The 21,586-nt window shown below is 35.8% G+C and overlaps 1 protein-coding gene across 6 annotated transcripts in view; it reads right to left on the minus strand.

The window, feature by feature from the left end:
* LOC143240310 (eye-specific diacylglycerol kinase-like) overlaps window positions 1-21,586 on the minus strand; it is a 224,429-nt gene that overhangs the window by 153,554 nt on the left and 49,289 nt on the right. The gene's annotated exons all lie outside the window — the stretch shown is intronic.

A 21,586-nucleotide genomic window follows, 5' to 3' on the forward strand; every position in this document is an offset into this window, starting at 1 on the left:
TTGGCAAAACTGCTAAATTTGAGCTGTACACTGACAAAACGAAAGGAATTACTGCTACTCGAGGGTTATCTGCGTATGCCGTCATTAATTTTAAAGTGATTCTGAAACAATGTATCACACAGATTGTTGAATTCAGTGAAGGTCTAATCGAGGGTTACTTGTGTTAGCCGTCTTTAATTTTAAAGTGATAGAATATAGGGAAAGCAGTTATTCAACACCACTCACCGCCAACTCGTGGGCTATTTTAATCAAACAGCAGAATTTGACCGTCATTCCTATAATGCACCCTCGGCCCCAGAGTGTGGGTATTATGTAGAATCTTATTGTTATATACTTACCTTCTAATTACCTGAAACAAGCTACTGTTTGAGACTATCTACCTTTCCATGTTTGGGTTTTCTTCACTTTGTGTTGATATGAGTTGGGCTACGAAACCTATTTGCTTTTTCTGAATAATAGATACCACGTTTGGTCTAATGGTTCAATCCGTTTCATTACAGTTAATTACGTAATTTATCTTATTTAAATTGCACTTCATAAAGAGAAATAATTTAATAACAGTTAAGTTACAAGTTTTAAAGATAAAACACAGTATACAAAACTTAAATCACTTATGATTTACACAATACGGGTAATGTAAGAACAAAAAGGGATCTGTTGGTCCATCAAAGCTGTCCAATACACTACACTGAACTTTAAAATAAAACAACTAAAGCAACTCCTGTCAGTCAGACATTTATAAAGTATTCACATAAACTTCTTTTAAAGTAACTGCATCCACCTCATATGAAGGCAACCAATTCCAAAGGCCAACTGTCCTGTTAGAGAAATAAAGTTGTCTTAACTGAAAATAATTCTTATCGTGCCAAAATGTTTTTGTCCCACGGTCCTACCATTCTCACCATTAAGCATGAAAAATTAGATAGTGCATCAACAAGAGCAATTTTCTTAACAACCTTAAACACCTAAATCAGATCGCTTGTGGATTTCCTCTTTATATTTTCAAGAGAATTTTTTGTTTTTAATTCGCGCAAAGCTACACGAGGGCTATCTGCGCTAGCCGTCTCTAATTTAGCAGTAGCAGTGCAAGACAGCTTAGAGGTAAGGTAGCTTGTCACCACCACCCACCGCCAACTTTTGGGCTACTCTTTTACCAACAAACAAAGCGATTGACCGCAACGTTATAACGTCCTCACGGCTGAAAGTTCGAACCCACGAACTTCAGATTACGAACCGAGTTCCTTAACCACCTGGCCATGCCGGGCTTTTCAAAAGAAAACTTCAAAAGACCTCAGCCAATCCTCGTATGGAAACTTTTTCTTGTTCTAGCTATCATCCCAGAAGTTCTCTGAACTTGTTTCCAACGATTCAATGTCCTTCCTAAGGTAAGGTATTCCACATGTGGTCTAACCAATGACATATACAATTAAATTATAGCCCCTTTAGACTTGTATTCAATATTTCTGTAGATATAACCTGACATCCTACATGCCCTGTCACTAACAACACCACATTGCTCGGATGGCTTTAGAGACTAATCAATCAACTTAAATACCACCATCCTTTCTTTTCTTCCATAACTGTTAAAGTTACTCCCATGAAATTCATAATTCAAATTATGATATGGCAGATACATGGCCTTGTGTTTATTATAATTCAAAACTATCTGCTGTTTATTCGCTAAACTCACCAAATACTCAAAATCGTTGTGTAAAGCAACGACATTTTTCTCACTAATCTTGGGAGATGCAAAAGTTGTATCCATCACGCCAAACCTTTACTTTTAATCTAAACACAGCTTCACCTAAGCCACTGTATTAACACTTTACTTTTAAACTAATTACACATTTACCTAAATCAGTGTGTCAAAACTTTATTTTTAACTTAATCACAACTTCATCTAAATCAGTGTGCCAAAGTTTTACTTAACCTAAACACAAGTTTACACAAGTTAGTGTGCCAAAGTTTCATTTTTTAAGGAAATATTCTGTTGTTCTGTGGGTCGTTCGCTGTGATATAGTAGTATGAAAGAGAAACATGTTAGAATACAGAGACCGACGGATAACATTACTCCTGGGTTACAACCTCCTAATTCACGTCACCTTGCGCACAGTAACTCTACAGGTTAGTGTATGCAAACATAACATACAACAAAATAAACACCGACTGCTACTTAAAGAAATCTGCCTTGGCTCCTTGGCTACCCTCCAAACTCCTATCCGTCAAAAATTTGAATTATCTGAAGCAGATATTAAAACGTATGAGTGAAAGTAAAGAACATACAGTAATATGCCGACCACACTACATATGTCATATTCAGTGCCGACGAGGTCTTTCGCGTAATGACAGAGCTCATCAGGCCGAGTGGGATACGAATGACAAGAGTACTTACTGGTCGAGAATTTATACTATCAATTTCTTGTACAACAACTGTTGTACAATTACTGTACAACTGTTATAATTACTAGCTTTGGATACTTGTTAAAGAGATAAGGGCCCGGCATGGCCAAGCGTGTTAAGGCACTCCACTCGTAATCCGAGGGTCGCAGGTCCAAACCCCGGTCGCACCAAACATGCTAGCCTTTTCAGCCGTGGGGGCGTTATAATGTGACGGTCAATCTCACTATTCGTTGGCAAAAGAATAGCCCAAGAGTTGGCGGTGGGTGGTGATGACTAGCTGCCTTCCCTCTAGTCTTACACGGCTAGCGCAGATAGCCCTCGTGTTGCTTTGCACGAAATTCAAAAACAAAACAAACAATCAATCCACTCCACTTTTGATTTATACCACTCTTGCTTATTATGTCTGTACTTTCTACTCTAGAAAAGTGACTTGCCTCATGATTAAAATGTTTTCTATGAAATGGTAAGTCTGCCACTGAGCATTCAAATATATGTTACTTCAAACAGCAGCCTGGAAAACGCAAGTTTTATGTAATCATTTAAGTTATGAATTATAAAGTAACTTTGTCTTTATTTTTCAATTATTTGAAAAATTGCATGCTGTGAAAACCGCTTACTAACACAAATTTGGAGTAAGTGACGTAAACGTCCACTACCGTCATACCAGCCATTGCAAGACTTCTAACAATCGATACTTTTTTACATTGTTTATACTTTTCATATAACGATATTCAATCTTCTGGTGCTGCATTTATGTCAAGAACATGTTCTTGCTTCGTGTTTTCAGTACATGTATTAAGATACTAGAGACGGACATATAAAATAGATAGGCATAACACGCAAGTAAATCGATGCGATTTTGTGTTTTTTCTTATTTCAAAATCTCTTTTCTATAGATTCGTTTAATAAACTGTGTTCTTGGTGAACCGTAATTCATTTCATCAATCATTTTCACATCAGCTCTGTTCACTTGAATGGTATTTTCGAATATTCATTCTGAAGCTTTATCACAACTTTTTAAACAAAACTTTTTTCATTTCAAATCTTACGTCAGACAGCTTTCGATCAATCCTAATACGAAAGATACTCAAACCCTTCATGCAGCTCTCTAAAAACTATTTCAGCTAATGATAGTTAAATAGTTTAAAAGAAAAAGAGCAAAATATTCAACGCTTTCTAAAGATAATCTCAACTGTTTTTCACTTTTATCTAAAAATATTCTGCAGTGTTTTTCAATACTCCATCACCTATAAACTTGTTACCTACCGGTGGTTCTGGTAGATATTACTTTCGTTTATCTTCTAATGTTTTACAGATATTACAACTTCTAAGTTTCCAAACATAGACGACAGAATCATCTACTTGCTTCGCACTTTCATTTTAAAACGATGTGGACCACACAATTCCATCTTCATATTTTATTACTAGGATCAAATAATGTACATTGTTGCAACATATTTTTTTTCAAAATGTCGTTTCTTCTATTATCTACCCAATTCTGTGTACTGCCCACCATATTGCCAAAAGAAATAATTGGATTCGCCGTCAACAGATCCATAACTGAGTTAAATTCACACTTCCAGTGATAAACAACTATGACTTTGTAATTAATTAATTTTTTTTATATATATAATCATATATTATACCGTCCATGGTACACGTAACGAGCTGAACACCATTAATTTTTTTTTCTCTAAACCGAAACACTAACTGAAAAAACTAAATCTAACTTTAAAATCTTCCCTCATAAACACTATTTTTAATTTAACCTTTCTTATCTCTATGTTTACTTTGGAAATAGATGAGTATGCATCACGTCTACTGCTCAATTTGACGAATTTCCCCTGTGAAGGTTCTAACACATAACGTGGTAGTTTTCTCCTCCGTATTAGTATTAATTCTATTTTCTGCATTATGGCCCTTCCACAGTTTCATAGAATGATTTTTTAATACAAAATAGCAGTAGCAGTTTTATAAAGAAAATGTTAATTCAAGATCTGAATGCAATCATCACAGACCAAAGTGCTAAATACACAAAACCATCCCCTAATGTGTCTTTAGGGTAAACAATTCAACACTACAAAAAATTATACTGTACCAGTCAACAGATCTAACCTGTACGTGACAAGGTTTCGAAGATGTTAACATGATCACAGACGCAAATCAGAAACATGAAATAATAATATAATCTACAGAACTATAACTATCCAAGCTATATGAATTGTTTCTGTTGTTTTTTTTTAATTTCGCGGAAAGCTATACGAGTGTTATCTGCGCTAGCCGTCATTAATTTAGCCGTGTAAGACTAGAGGGAACGCAACAAGTTATCACCACCCACCACCAACTCTTGAGCTACTCTTTTACCAAAGAATAATGGGATTAACTGTAACATTATAACGTTCTCACGGTTGAAGGGAGAGCATGTTTGGTGTAATGGGGGTTCGACTCCGCAACCCTCAGATTACGAGTCAAGTGCCTTAACCACCTTGACATGCCGGGTCAGCTATGTGAAATAGTCTGGCTTACTTCAGTTAAGAGAAGACAACTAGTTAAACACTAAAAAAAAACTTCTTAAAAGATGTGTTCGTTTGAACACAAGAAATAGTTCTGAAAGCGCTATAAAATATCCGGGTTTCTTTCTTAAAAACAAACGCATTTACCAAACGCAGATTTTGACTACGCATTCAAAACACTCATAAGAAATCGAATAAGTCATCTAATTACTTTTTTTTATTACAAATATTTCTTTCTTTTTCTGATAAACATATATTTCAACAAATTACTATTGAAAGAGTGAGAAAGAAAAATACATGAGTATATTAAATATTTTGGAAAACAACCCTATAAACAAATATTATTATTATTCTATTAAATGTGCACATTAAGTTAATTTCCATCTGATTACAGCCTTCAAAATGTCAGTGAAAATTCGTGAAGCTCAGATAATAAAACAGTTCGCCACTGTTTGCACATGACACGAATCTGGATCTAAAATCGCCGGAAATGCTTAGTGAAGATGTGTTTATTCTGGTTTACTGACTGTACAACTTTCATACATTCTGGTGATATAATTATAAATGGGGAATTGAAAGAAAACTTTTAGTTGGTGCAAATCACCACAACAACTATCCACAAAAGGAGTCGAACCCCGGACTTTGATGCAATAAAAGTCTGCAAACATAACGCTGACCCACTGTAAAGACAAAGTATGTGCAAATCAAAAAATAATAAAAACGTTAATGAGATCGTGGAAACTAAAGAATAATGTAATAATTATTTTAAACAGAGCAAAAGTTAATCAACTAAACTTAAGGTACTGCTGGTGATGGTAAGGGACAAGAGGAACAGCGCTAATAATATAAATAAATTAGCAAAGTTAAATCTAGAAGGATATCGTTAAAATTTCATATTGATCTCAGTTTAGGAAGTGACGTAACAGATATCTGGCTACGATGAAGAAGGAGTTTTAACAAGCGCAAGAAACGAAATATATACCACGATTTCCTTTTACTAACTGTGCTTAGATACAAGTCAGAAGATGGTTACGTGGAACTTGTACAGCTGGATCCACAAATGAAGCATAACAATCCATGAAGGATGAGAGAGAATGTGTAGTGGTGTTGGTCTGCTCGACGTTTGGTCGTGAAGAATGAGATGAAATTGAATGTTTGTTTTTTTTATAGCAAAGGCACATCGGGCTATCTGCTGGGCCCACCGAGAGGAATCGAACCCTTGATTTTAGCGTTGTAAATCCGTAGACTTACCGCTGTACTAGCGGGGGGGGGCAGTAGTGTTGATCTGCTCGACTTTTGGTGATGACGAATGAGATGCAATGTGTAGTAGTGTTGGTCTACTTCACTTTTGTTCGTGAAGGATGAAATGAAAAGTAATGCATAGTAAAGTTAGTCTGTTCGAATTTTGTTTGTAATATAAAATCTGTTCAAACTAAAGTACGAAAGTATGGCCGATAAGACTTTGCGAACACGTAGCAAAAATATTCCATAACTGCATATAACACTTAAGGAAACAAAACCCAAACAGTTTTTTGGTTGAAATAATTTGTGAACAACTGTGATGGAAAAGCTTTTATTTCATGAAATTTCAAACTTCCGGGCTGGTGCACATGAGTATGAGGAAACCAATGATGTTGTCCTTTCTTTGTAATGCACAGTAAGTTCTTTGTTTTGTTTCTTTTTCAATCAGCAAGCTAAGTTAGGGTTCTGTGGGTAAAATGTTCTCGAGGTTGTAATAATTTGATTTCTCGGGCGGAAGGTTGCATATCACTATTGGCCAAGAGAAGTTGTTAGCCAGAGAGAGAGAGCCCTTAACTTGTAAATATGAGATGAAATATTTTCACGCTCTCAAGCACACTCTTGTAATTCTCACGAATTCTGAGAAACTGATGAGCTCTAAATCAGTCTTTATTTTTATTTTTTATCGAATAAAAACTTCAGAATATCTCGACGAACCAATTTGAAGAGCTTTCTTCAAGAGCGCAGCCATATTGAAACAGTTGAATATCGTATCAATGCTTGTTAGGATCTTCCGCTGTGATGACAACTTGAATATAAGTACACTACACCGAAAGTGATCGCACACGCGTATAAAACAAGGCGATAGAGTACCTCAACGTGTAAGATGTGGCCCGGTATGGCCAAGTGATTCGGGTGCTCGACTCGTAATCTTAAAGAGTCGCGGATTCAAATCCCCGTCGCACCAAATATGTTCGCCCTTTCAGCCGTAGGGGCGCTATTATGTAACGTTCAATCCCACTGTGTTGGTAAAAGAGTAGCCCAAGAGTTGACGGTGGGTGGTGATGATTAGTTGCTTTCTCTCTAATCTTAATCCCTCTAAATTCTAGACGGCTAGCGCAGATAGCCCTCACGTAGCTTTGCGCGAAATTTAAAACACGAAATGTGTTTGTTTTTTCTTTATTGAACACAAAGCGTTTCTTTTCACAGCCTTTTCGAGAACGTTCCACTATTAACACAAACTGTGACTTATGCAGTTTATACGATCTCTTTAAATATAGTTACGCTGACCAGTTTTTAGATAAAGCATGCGTGAAATAGCACAATGGGTAATATCTACTTCAACAATTTGTAACTCTAAGTATTACTATAAAGATGACTCATCGTGAGTATGTATGTGTGTGTTAGCATCTTTTACCCATTACTTTAACATCCGGTATGATAAATGCAAGCTCTCCCACGATATAGATGGGATGATTTAAGATTTTTGCTCTAGAAGAGAGAATGAAAAGACCCTGAAACAGGATATATGTACACTTTTTTAAGTATACATTTGGCTTTTAATTTAAAGACACAAGTACTTAATTACTTAAGAGAGTCAATAATTACCTTCCTCAAAGCAGGGTATTCAATCAGCATGTAATGAAATCATTAAGGATTTAACAGAATAAAAAAAGGTAACATTACCCAATATTATCTTTCATCAAGTTTTCACTTCTTTAATAGGTTTGTTCGTTTGTTTGTTTTGGAATTTCGCACAAAGCTACTCGAGGGCATTCTGTGCTAGCCGTCCCTAATTTAGCAGTATAAGACTAGAGGGAAGGCAGCTAGTCATCACCATCCACTGCTAACTCTTGGGCTACTCTTTTACCAACGAATAGTGGGATTGACCGTCACATTATAACGTGGGAGGGCGAGCATGTTTGCCGCGACGCGGGCGCAAACCCGCGACACTCGGATCACGAGTCGCACGCCTTACGCGCTAGGCCATGCCAGGTCTTCTTTAATAGGTATCCTAAACTAACTTATAACACTTTTTAAGCTAGCTAATATTCTCTTGTTGATTGGTCACAAGTTTAAGAGAAAATGAACGATTAACATGCTTATATTCTAGAAAGAAGTGTTGATATCGTCCACACACGCGTCAGTTTAACATATATATTTTCTATATACAAGATCATCCCATAAGTAATGTCTACAGACTTGTTATCTTTTCCTACCTTGATAGCCTACTCTTGCTGCTACCAGTTTACAGCTCTTATAACCATTTTCTTGCATGTTTAATAGCCTAATTTTAATTTCTCTTTTTAACATCTATATATAGCCTTTCTGTTTCTTCTTATACAGTTTATACATATGGTTCTTTCTCCTATATCAGAACACTAGTTTTACTGCCCCTGGTTGTAAAACTTGCCAAAATCACACATTTATATTTCTCTGCATTAGTTAACGATGTTAGGGCATTATCGCACTGAAAATTAATAATTATTATGGAAAGAAATAGAACCGAGATTTTTCCAATTCGAAAGCCCAAATAAAGTCATTCGAGAAATGATAATTTGAATTACTGCTTTTGTTGTGCCCTCTGCCCACAAAGAATATACTGACAGCAGCTAGATGAAATGCTTACATATGTCTGCACAAAGTTTTAGAAAAATAAAAGTAGTCTTATACAGTTTGTCTGTTGTTAAGATGTACACCTTGAGCCACATATGGAAGCACAACAGTCACAGTAAACTATCACTTTACTGACATGGTTCAATGTCGTGTTAATTTGTGCCTCTACCATATTGGGGGAGTAATGCCAACTTCAAGAGGTATTATTTTACTTACCCCCAAATTGTTGTACCTTATTTTCTACTTTATTTTATTTATTTATTTTTCATCTTTTTAGTGTTTATCTTTTTCTTATTCTAACTTGAGAAAGCAGTCACCTTCCCACAACTGTTTGCAGGCAGTGAAGGGTGATATAGATGTGGAACATTGTGGGCTTGAACACTCATATCTCGTTCTCCTAATTTCTAATCTTCTTATGCGAGACAAGCGAATTGGAGGTTAAGACTGATAGAGGTGTATCCCCAACGCAACGTGGATCCCACTTCAGTAGTCACCTCCAATACCTAGGATCATTTTATAATCTCATGTTGTAGCTTATATCGTGGAATCGTTTTATAAATATGCAGCGTATTTTGTTTAATTTTAATGGATTTTATTTATGGTTATATACATTAGTGAAAAAAATACCGTTTAATGAAGTTAAATAGTTGAGGCTGGTAGATGGTGTATCCCCACTGCAATGTGGGTCCTACCTTCCGCAGTCACCTCTAAAACATAGGTATATTTTACAATCCCACATTGTTGCTTTTACCCTGGGATCTTTTCAGTTGATGCAGCGTTTTTGTTTAATTTGTTCTTGTTTCGGCTTATTCTTGAGTTACAACAAACTAATATATATTGGTACCTAAAGACCAGGCCCAACATGGCCAGGTGGTTAAGGCACTTGATTCGTAATCCGAAAGTCGCGGGTTCAAATCTCCGTCACACCAAACGTGCTCGCCCTTTCAGCCGTGGGGGCGTTATATGTGACGGTCAATCCCGCTATTTGTTGGTAAAATAATAGCCTAAGAGTTTGTGGTGGGTAGTGATGACTAACTGCCTTGCCTCTAGTCTTACACTGCTACATTAGGGGCTGCTAGCGCAGATAGCCATCGTGTAGCTTTGCGCAAAACTCAAAACAAACCAAACAAAACCAAAACCTAATGACCAAATACCTTGTAAAATATGTTTTGTACATTCAAATAAAGTTGGCAGAACTTATCAGACTTCATTACACGAGTAAAAGTATTTACTGTAATTACAAAGTTTATACGAATTTAGAATTAATTATTATTCTGCATGTGAAGTCATTATGTCTGTAATTCGAAGATAGTTACATCATGTACTCACAGGTTAAGCATGAAATCGTAATTTTTATAACACAGGTACATTTTATACTTATAAAGTATAATTAAAATCATCCAGAGATCCATGCACGAATTAGGTTAGGCTTACACGCCTCATTGATACTTAACATCTTACGAGGTGTAACTTTTTCATGCAACTTAATACAGCAGTGATGATGCCTTCCTTTACAGCACTAAGATATCTCTAATTAAGAACTAGATTTTCAAAATAGTACTCGGATGTATGCACAGACATATCTTCTAATTTCAAATAAAACACTGAAAAACATGTTTTTCGACAGACAATAGTATAGTTGGGCCTGACATGACCTGGTGGGTAGGGCGCCAGTTTCACAATCTGTGGGTTCGAATCTTCATCCTTCCAAACATGAATGCATTTTTCATCCGTGGGGGCGTTATAAGGTTACGATCAATCTCACTATTCGTTGGTGAATGATTAGTCCAAGAGTTGAAAGTGGGTGGCGTCGACTAGCTGCCTTCCCCCTATTATTTCAAACTCAGAGACAGTTAGTGCAGATAGCTCTTGTGTTGTTTTGCACGAAATTTTAAATAAACCAATCTCATAACATGTTATTTTATACAAAGGCGTACATTACTTAATACATCTTGTCTGTCTGTGAAACATTATTTAGAAAGTGAAAGAGGGTTAGACATCTTTAAAAGTAAGAAAAACAGAAGTTTCCAAACATTGAGAAGTCACCAAAATGTTCATACTTGACGAAATATCACTATTGAAACAACAAAAAGTAACTTCTGTTCCATTTTTCTATTCTGAGAAGACCGTATTACTGCGCTGAAAATTCACTGACGTACGTCAACTTTTATAAATCACAATACATGAAAACCATAAACAGTGGTAGTTCAAATAACCGTAATAAACGTGCTCCATCTGCTTGGATTTGAAATATTCAACCAAGATCGTGTTTATATTAGTTTCATCTCAATTCCTATTGAATCCTACGTTACTTTCGTAAGATTGTATTTTCACCGCTCGAGCTGACTCGGTATTAAACCACAAGGGTACAACATAACACAGTTTTTCATGGATATATACTGATTGTTTGGTTTTGAGCAAAGCCACACTGGGCTACTATCTGCTGTATCCACCGCAGGGTTCGAAACCAGGATTTTGGTGTCGTAAGTCTGTAAATTTGCCACTGTCCCACCAGGGAACACTTAATTAAAAAAAAAAAGTAACAAATTACAAATTTCAGAGTACCATATGCTAACTTGACAAAACAGTTTCTTGTCAATTTAAATACTCGAAATTAACTTTTCTGTTATTATTGGCATTCATTAATATTGCGGACTTTTTGAAAGCTATTTTCATGTCTTCAATCCAACCTGAAATTGAATTAACTATAACTTTTTTATATACATTTCTACAATAGGCATTCGATTATTGTATCTAGTAATTCGATCGCTCAGGTTTTGTAGCTTACTGATAGTAGCTTCTTACACAGGATGCATATATGACAGTTTCCCTGTCAACAATAATGAAGTAATAGTAAACAAATTACAATTCTGTAACTTATATTACATTTAAATCATCACTTGTTATTATATTTTAACAAGTATCGCCAAAATAGTACTAAGACACGCATGTTTGGAAATGGATGCTTATTTTTAACCTCGTGAGATGGTACTGTGTGGTGTTACCACAGAGATAACAATCCTCTCTCAGTAAAGATTAAAGAGCTGGTATGCATGTCCCGGGAAACTTAGAAGAAGAAAAAAGTGTTTGTTTTTTAATTTTGCGCAAAGCTATCTCGCTAGCACTCCCTAATTTAGCATTGTAAGGCTAGAGGGAAGGCAGCTAGTCATCACCTATTAAAGACGAATACTGGGATTGACTGAACATTATACGTTCCCACGGCTGAAAGGACGAGCATGTTTGGTGTGACGAGGATTCGAATTCAAGGCCCTAAGATTACGAGTCAAGCGCCTTAACCACGTGGCCATGCCGGAACACATTCGTTCTTATTAAATGTTCATCACTTGGTTGATACTTCATGTTCTCTAATTAACTTTGCAACGCGATATGGCAAGCAAACGATGAAATTATTTATATAAACCACCATGATTTCATCCCAATTTGCCACTAGAAAGCGTTGCACCTCAGATACAGTAGCTGGTTTGGGGTCGTGGTTAGCAATTTTCTTACTCCTTTCTACCTAATACTTCTCAATAGGATTACAATCTGCTAATGTTTGGTGTGATGGGGATAAAAATCAGCGACCCTCAAATTACGAGTTGAGCGCCATAACCACCTGGCCATGCCGGACCTAGAAAAAAAGTTTTCAAATACTTTCACAGAACACAGAGTGACTGAAATTAGTCTTTCAACAACGATCTTACTTAACAAAGAAGGCTTAAAGGATTAGACCAGCAACAGTCACGATACCAGCATCAACTTCAAACGACTATTTGTTACAGAACACAACTAAATCCTTGGTCATTCAAAACATGAGGAGTTTATAACAGACGGGGAAAAAATTCTGCAAGTTACAAAGAAATCACGAACTACTAGGAAGTATAAATACAGAAATAAATAAATATATAAACATGGGACTACGAATTAAGTCCAAATCATCTCCTTTGAATGATTCTAAAAACGTTTTCATTGTCCTATATGTCGCTTCTAGAAAGTACGAGTGGTGTAATCATGGCGATTATTCCATTAAAAAGGTTTAGTTTAAGGATGAAGAGACTATACCTAGAATAGTTTGTTTGTTTATTACAGATCCTTGGAAAGTTGGATTTAAAGAAAAACAGATGGGTAAGCAAAACCAGTAACTTAAAAAAATGGGTCTGAAAGAAAGGTGATACCAAAAACATTTACCAACAATGTCAACTACTCCTTGTTCAATTCGATCAATGATGCAAAATGTAGCAAAAAGACGAAAATAAAAATGTATTATCAAAAGGGCTGATGTGGTATTAAAACTTTAATTAAAATAATGTTATGTACTTTATTTTAATTAAAGTTTTAATACATATACAGTTAGGACAGAAAGTGTTCGTACCCTTGCGCCACGGGTAGTTTTTTGCTCATAACTTAAAAAGTATCACGATTAGACTAATAGACGTATGATATATTGTAAATATTATGCTAACACACATCTTTTCATAAATGTTTATGTAAATTAAACGACAAAGAAACTGTTTATAAACAAATAACCAAAAATAGGAGGAGCAGAAAGTGTTCGTACATTTCTGAACATGTGAAAAAACTAATGTTCCCGTAAAAATTTGTTTAGATTGGCAAATAAACTACATTATACTATTCCAGAACTAAACACTAGGTTCATAATTATTGGAATTTAGCCAGCAAAAAATTTACTTCCGGCAATTTAGCGCCGTCTCCGTCGTTATCTGCTTGGTCATCATGGCGAACAGGAAACAACTGTCCAGTGATTTAAAAAATCGAATTATTGCAAAATACAAGTCTCGTGTGTCTCTCTCCGGTATTGCTACACAACTTAATCTACTGTTCAAAACATAATTGCCAAGTTTAAGCTTACAGGATCAACCGCTAACCTCCCTTGTTCCGGACGCCCCACCAAAATTCCAGAGAGAACCAAGAGGAAGGTTCTCAGAGAAGTTAGTAGAAACCCTCGTTTAACACGTAATGACATACAGAAACTGGTAAGGGAAACTGGGGTTGAAGTAAGCACCTCTACAGTTATGAACATGTTACGCTCTTTTGGGTTCAAAGTATGCTGTCCTCGTCGAACTCCATATTTAAAGCCTGTTGATTCAGAAGCATGATTGAGGTATGCAAGAAAGCATGTAGATAAACCCTTTACCTATTGGAAGAGTATTCTTTGGTCAAACGAGACTAAAATCGAGCTTTTCGGCCACAATGATGTTCGCAATATTTTCCCTAAGAAGGGGGAATGAAATCTTACAAAGAACACCGTCCCGACAGTAAAACACGGAGGTGTCTCGATCATGCTATGGGGTTCCTTCAGCTCTTCTAGTGTAGGCAGCCTTCACCGCGTCAATGGAATCATGAACAAAAGAAGAGTATGTTGATATGTTAGGCACTTATATCAAGAATGATGCTCGGATCTTGGGCGTCGTTGGATCTTCCAGAACGACAATGACCCTAAGCACACATTGAAATATGTGCAATCCTGGTTACAGAGGAACCATATAAGCATTCTGGAGTGGCCATCGCAGTCACTCGTCTCACCCGAATTTAAAACGTTTAGCATGAGTTGAAGGCCAGGGTTCATCAGCGCAGTCCGAAAAACTTGCAAAATTTGTAGGCCTTCTGTTAAAAAGAATGGAAGAAAATACCAGTCGAGTACTGTGAAACGATCATGGAGGGCTATAAGGAGAGATTGCGCCAAGTAATTCACCTGAAACAACAGACCATTAAAGACGCACGAACACTTTCTGCCCCTCCTATGTTTGGTTATTTGTTTATAAACAGTTTATTTGTCGTTTAATTTACTTAAAAGTTATGTAGATGTGTGTTAGTATAATATTTATAATATACTATACTTACATTATCCTAACCATGATAGTTTTTAAGGTATGAGGAAAAACTCTTCACGACGCAGGGGTACGAACACTTTCTGTCGAAACTGTACAAGCCGTCTTGAGAATACATTTTACTTCAGTTGGGTTTCTCGTCACCATAAAAATTAATCAAGGAATCAAACAATGGTATAACAAACAAAAGTGAATGTGTACAGATGAGGACGTACTTAGATGTTGAATATCCCCTCCACATTCCTATACTCAATAACACAACTGCCTTCAAACATGTGGTCAGCTACCGGTCAGTAAACCTTTCTTTCTTTGTGAACCAGACAATGACCAAAGAAGTACGAAACGTTGTTCGCTCCTCTACTAGTGCTTTCTCTACCCATACAATCAGCTTTTAAATATATAATTTTCTACAAGTGGGTTTTCTCATCATCACGAAGGCTTAATAATTATGAACTGCAAAATTCAGCATATGAATGAGGGCAAACAAAGGTAATAACCTGCAACATTTGGCCACCATAATATTACTGCTACATAAACTACAATGAGTGCTCTTAAGAAATTATTTCATAATAACAGAAACATACCTATAACGTAATGTTTGATGTTTATATTATACTTGTGGAAAAGTTGCACAAAAGATACGCAGTGACACGAGAAGGAAAATGTATAAACCATCAAAGAAGCGAGTTGTTAACTACGTATCTATACTTTCACGTATGTGCAGGACTTACGAAATGTTCATTTTAACCGTTCTTTGTTATATTTTGTTTTTCTCTTCTTCTGACGTGTAATGAGTGTTCGTATATCTCCGCTGTAACAAAACATCCCTATCACTTAAATATATCGGAATGTACGTAGATTTATTTACTTACAGGGGACTGTAAAACAAAGGCTTTAAGCGATAGTACTGTGTTAAAGCCACAAACCACGTATAAACTTCGACTATATCAATCGCAATGTCACACAATACGAGAATATCTATTATTATTTTAGATTGTTTTTTGTCTTGTGGTTCACATACAGAAGTAAAGTAACAAAATATTACGTTATATGATCTCGTTAAGTTTTCCCAGATATATTTCATTTTCTTACAAATACAAGTTGCCTGAACCACGAAAACATTGTCACGTAAATATCAACAGTAAAAACAAAAATATTTATATTTTAAAACCTTAGTATGTTATTTGCTCATAAGAACTTTACTTGTGGTTAAAACTTGTGTACATTTTTCTGTCACTTCTGTCTATCTTGTATTCCTTCTTAAGTAGACTTGGGTTACTTTGTCTATTTCAACAGCCACTATTTATGTGGAACGTTTCTTCATGATTATAGTATAAAATACAATAGCACAAGCCAGTACATACACAGTGTCTGAGCTGAGTCTGGGACGAGATTTTTCAACTTATCTGTTATGAGGAGAGAATCTTGAAGCTTTAGCTTGCTTTAATGTATAATACCTCGTCTGGTTTGTTTTGAAATTTATGCTAGGCGCACCTAGTTTAGTGGTGATAGACTAGATGGAAGGGAGATAGTCAAAACTACCAACTCTTGGGCTACTCTTACCAAAGAACAGTAGAATTGACCATCACAATATAATGCCCTCAAGGTCGAAAACGCGAGCAGATTCGGCGTGTCGGGGATTTGAACCCGCAAGTTTGCGATTCGAGTGACCAAGCAGTGAAAACACTAGTAAACGCAATAAGAAAGAAAATAAGAACCGAAGTTAACTTCTTAGAACAAAAAAAGTGGGACAACTTCTGCTCTCAACTAAATGAAAAAAACACAGAACCCAAACAATTCTCATTACATTGAAAAAGACTCACAAACGGAGATAATGCAACAAGAACATACCATCCACTAGAATACACCACCACTGTATCATACAAACTCACAGAAAGCCGAAGCCTTTTAATAGCATTTACAAAACACATCATGAACCGAACATGAACGCATATTTCTATAATACACAACTACACAACAACTAACAATGAATTATTGAAATCGCATCTTTTTTCCAAGTTAACATAAGTAACACAAACATTAACATAACAAACGACTACATAAAAAAGTTGTTAATAAAGACAATAACCGAACAAGAACTTTGGGAACTAATCACATCAAGAGAATAGATGGCACACAAGCTATTCTACTCAAAAAAAGACACTCCGAGATTATTTGAACACCTAACAGCAATCATTAACTTATCCCTAAATACAGAATATATCCAAGCTTCTTGGAAGCATGCAAATGTATTATGTTCCATAAAGTAGAAAAGTCAGCAAATAAACCGAATAGACACCATACAATCAGACTGAGCAGCTGTATAGGTGAAATTCTTGAACGAATAATCAGTAACACACTCTCCCCATTCCTGGAGATAACATCAAAATTACCCAAAGTATCAAATGGATTCAGAAAATGGCGACAAACGACCGATCACTTAGGTAGACTAACTGAATTCACAGTAGATAGTTTGAACAGAAAAGTATGCACTGTCGCATGCGTTCCCGATATCGGGTTCCGAACGACAGAAAATAATCTACCGAGTGAATTTATTCGTTGTCTCTCAAACTTTATTTACTCCCGAGACAGGAAAGGGTAGTTAACCCTATCCTGATCATCATGTATGCTAACAGCATGTTCTCTGAAAGACCCATATCACGGATACTCGTCACAGTTCGTCGATAACGTAGTAATCTGGAAAAGTGCTCCCACACCATATATGGCAGGTACAAATTTACAAGTCCAATTATAGAAAATAAGTGAATAGTAACAAAAAATTTGGAATTAAAATTAACATTAAAAAAGAGCAATATACGAACGGATCACTCCTTCAGACTGCTACATCCGACAAATTTCCAGGACTAACTTACAACTCGAAACCCACATGGATAAACTATTTAAGCAATATTAGGGCCAACATTTGGCAAAAAAACAAACAATGTCAGGAGTCTAACTGGTAAAAACAGTGGAGCAACAGCCGACAACATATTAAACATTTACAAAACATACATCTGACCTGAAACTGACTATACAGTCCCAGCATGGGTAAATATAGCACCAGAACTAGTACAAAGTAAACTACAAACAACAGAAAACTCACTACGCACAACAGCATATCAAATGCCGAGAATAACTTCCTCCAATTTTATGCACGAATATTCAAACATGGAAACAGTAACAGATGGACTTTTACATAGAACTCTAAATTACTTCATGAAAAATTGGAGAAAAATGATTTATTATGTGAACTATACAGATACTGCATACATGGCGATGACAGCTTTAAGCACCTCTCCCCAGGCCACCTAAGTACTAGACATTTCAAAGTTAACATAATTTTAGGTTATTTTGAAAACACTAAGTTATTTATGTAAGTGGTCTCGTCTCAATTTAAAATATATGCACAATTATAAATCAACGCTGGGACTGTTTGTGGAGTATCGGGCTTTATGTCAATCAGACGAAGCAAAGGTGTGTATGTATATAATGTTACTTTACTTACCACCATGAACATGGCCTTGGAAGGGGTCACAGCAAGTGAGTGTAATTAGCTCTGATCCACTGGTAGTAAATAAAATAATATTACTCTAACAAAAACAACATGCGCAGGAAGGACGAAAAGATCAAAAGCACCTGACACCCTGAGATCATCACGGACCAAATCCTGACAACAAACACACAGCGCCCTAACCACAAGGCCACATTATGACAGGTCAGTTTAACATGAATAAAGCCACTACTTACTAACCAAATATTACTAATTAAAGGTTACATCAAAAGATGGACATAAAAAAACCACAAATACATCCATGTTTTCTTTGCACTGGTGCAACCTTTGTTTTTTAATTTGTGATATTTGTTTATTTAGTGAAGTTTTTCATGTAATATTAAGATTAAGCCAAACGAGTATTTCTGTTATATATTCGAACTGGTTACAACTATTACTGCTCAGCGTAAAAAAGAACTGCTACAAAGTTTTTACTGCATAGTTTTTACATGTTCTGGGCTTATATATTGAATAGAAAATATTATTGTTTCGGTTCTTATAAAACTTACGTTCGACGATAACTTTTGTTCTTGTCTAAATACACGTCATCTGCAGTGTGCTTTTTAACTGCCTCGTTTTTACAAATATAAATATTATTTTATAAATTATTAGAAGCTTGAACACTTAACGTTTTACTGTTTAGCTCTCGACACTAGGCGCTATTTAATACAGAGTGTCAAAATACACATCACGTCGAATAACTATAAATACATAAAAAAATACAGTTACAGACGGCAAACGTCCGCGCATTGCTTAGTAGTTATCGTGTCGATCTGCGAATCAAAAAATTCAGGGCTAGAAACGTCATGATGCTCCGCACTTTCACATGAGTGTGTGTCATAAAGGTGACAGTAAATCTTGTTTTCCTGGTTAAAAGTGTCGGTTAAAAAGCTTTTATGGTGGTAAGTGCCGCTTGCTGACTCCCGTCTCTTTGTATGTGCAGTAGTTTAAAATTATGGGTGGCTATACTTGATTCGTGCATACAACTTCATGTACTTAACAATACGAACCAGGTGTAACCAAATGTTAGTATAGTGAGCTGCGTATCGGAAGGTGGAAGGTTTCTAACCGCAGTATGACGCTAAAGACGATCCGCACTTTCAGGTGTGAGCATATTATAAAAGTGGCAGTCAGTTCTATTATTTAGTTCATATATGTGAATAAATTCCAAGTGATGTGAATGTGGCTCACTGTACTCCCTCTCTCTGGTCAACAGTTCAAAATTAGGGATGTTTGAGCATGATCTGGAGTTTTAGCCAAGCGGTGGTTCACATGAACATCCAGTGGGTGAATAATTTATTTCTGAATATATATTCATACTATTAAAACTATAAATAACTTCAAACTTGCTTTTGCAGCACATGGTAAAGCATATGTCTACTTATTCGTTTGTAAAAAATAAGAGCAATTTATTATCATCCTGCCAGTGTTACAGTATTTTAAAAACTACCGGTACATAGCATATATCGAAAGTATTTCAACGAAATACATTACCATAGAAAGTTATCTATAATAGCAAACGTTTCAGTAGTGGGAAAAAATGTCAAGATGAACTCTTCATACTGATCCTTAGTGTAAGGAAATACCACCTTTGTATTAATTAGGTTCTAGTTTTGTTTGTTGTAATGTTTTATTTGTAAAGCTAAACAATGGAATATCTAAGCTCTGTCCACTGCAGGTATGGAAACCTGGTTTTAAGCTTCATTAGCTTATTGAATTAAAACTGAGCCACCAGGATAGATGTGTGCTAATAAAGTATGGCTTTATCAAGACAAAGCACTTGCCCAACGCCCACATGCCAGTAACTCCGCAAAATGCAAGTACAAACGTCAACTTATACAATACCATTTGCAGACAACTTCCATGAACTTCTGTGCCTTCAGGACGCTCAACCAAAAGTTGTTGTACAAAAGTGGTTAACGAACCTTGGATATCATGTGTAATAACGGTGCATAACATTTACTGAAGGATCCATCCGTGTATTATTACTACAAATCATGATCACCTCTCTCTTATTGAGGGAAAAACTAACTAACGCTTTACCATTTTTGATAATCAACATTTAGATGTTCCTGAACGAATGATTGTTTTTTGTTGCGTCCACCTAACGTCCCAGCTTGAATTTAATATAACATCTAGGGAGCAATCTGGGGCATCGCATGGAAGACAAAAAGTACCCAAAAAGGTTAGTATACTTAGAAAATATTCTTATGCTGCTGGTTTATTACAGTAGATATGTATTAGCAGTTGATACAAAGCGTTAGTCTTGGCTGTAATTAAAGCCCTGATTAAATCTACACTCCAGTAACTAAACGCGACATAGTATTTTATAGTGTGCGTTATTTCAATATTTTTGACAATATGTTCAAAATATTACTATCCTCTTATAATTTTCCATATATAACCGTTCCATTTGAAACCCGTTATGAAGGGTACATATGTTTCCCACGAACTGGCAATATGAAAATCTGCTACAAAACCAGATGTCACAAGCCATTAAAAGAATTATGCACAACACTCCATGAAGGACACTATGTAGATCTTACTTTACTAACATTTAACACAGAAATTAACGACAACCTTACCCTCAAATCAATGGTCACTTCTCTAATCCAATAACCTTTACTCTTATCAGCTTTAAAAGTTTAAAACTTTTACACTTATGCGATTTCCACGAAATAAGAAATTATTTCAACGTCTGTAAAAAAGGCTAATTTGATAAAAAGTAAATATATTTTAGAAGCACTGAAGCAAAATAAAGTCAATTAATCTAATGCAATTCGTCATTTATGCAACGTTTTCTGTTAATCTATGCTTCTTCCAATGCACATACCATACTGGGGCTACTCTTCCAAGAAATGTCTATCACTCGCTCTCTCTTTTATCCATAGTGAGTGTTTGTCTCAAAGTTAATTTATTTTCCAGTATTTTCGTTATTTTATTGATCAGCTAGAAATACAGTGCACATAGCCTGAATATTTGATCTATTTTGCTAGGCCAAATTGATTACGTTAAGTTTGCATTATTGATCACGTGATATCTACTTCATTAGACGTAATGACGTAAGAAAATAATCCCAACGGTATTAGCACAAAATCTTACTACTTTCCCATAAATATTTAATTCTGTACCTATCATGTTATTCAAATACCAAGCCAAAAAGTAAATATCTGTTTCAGTTTTCAGGAACAGTGACTGGTAAGATCCAACACAGCAAGACCCCGAACCCCGCGTGTGCTATAGTAGAGAAAAGTAAACGGATCAAATACATCATTAACTTAGTATGAGCTAGGCAAGTATCACGTGCAAATCATGAATTTTATAGGGTGAATTTCTTATGTTTTGTTTTCCGTTAAATAAGAAGGTATTCGCAAAGAATAACGTATAAAAAATACACAACTTTTTTTTATTTCCGCGAA

This window comes from Tachypleus tridentatus, chromosome 13, assembly GCF_004210375.1.
Source record: "Tachypleus tridentatus isolate NWPU-2018 chromosome 13, ASM421037v1, whole genome shotgun sequence".
NCBI classification, from domain to species: Eukaryota; Metazoa; Arthropoda; class Merostomata; order Xiphosura; family Limulidae; genus Tachypleus; species Tachypleus tridentatus.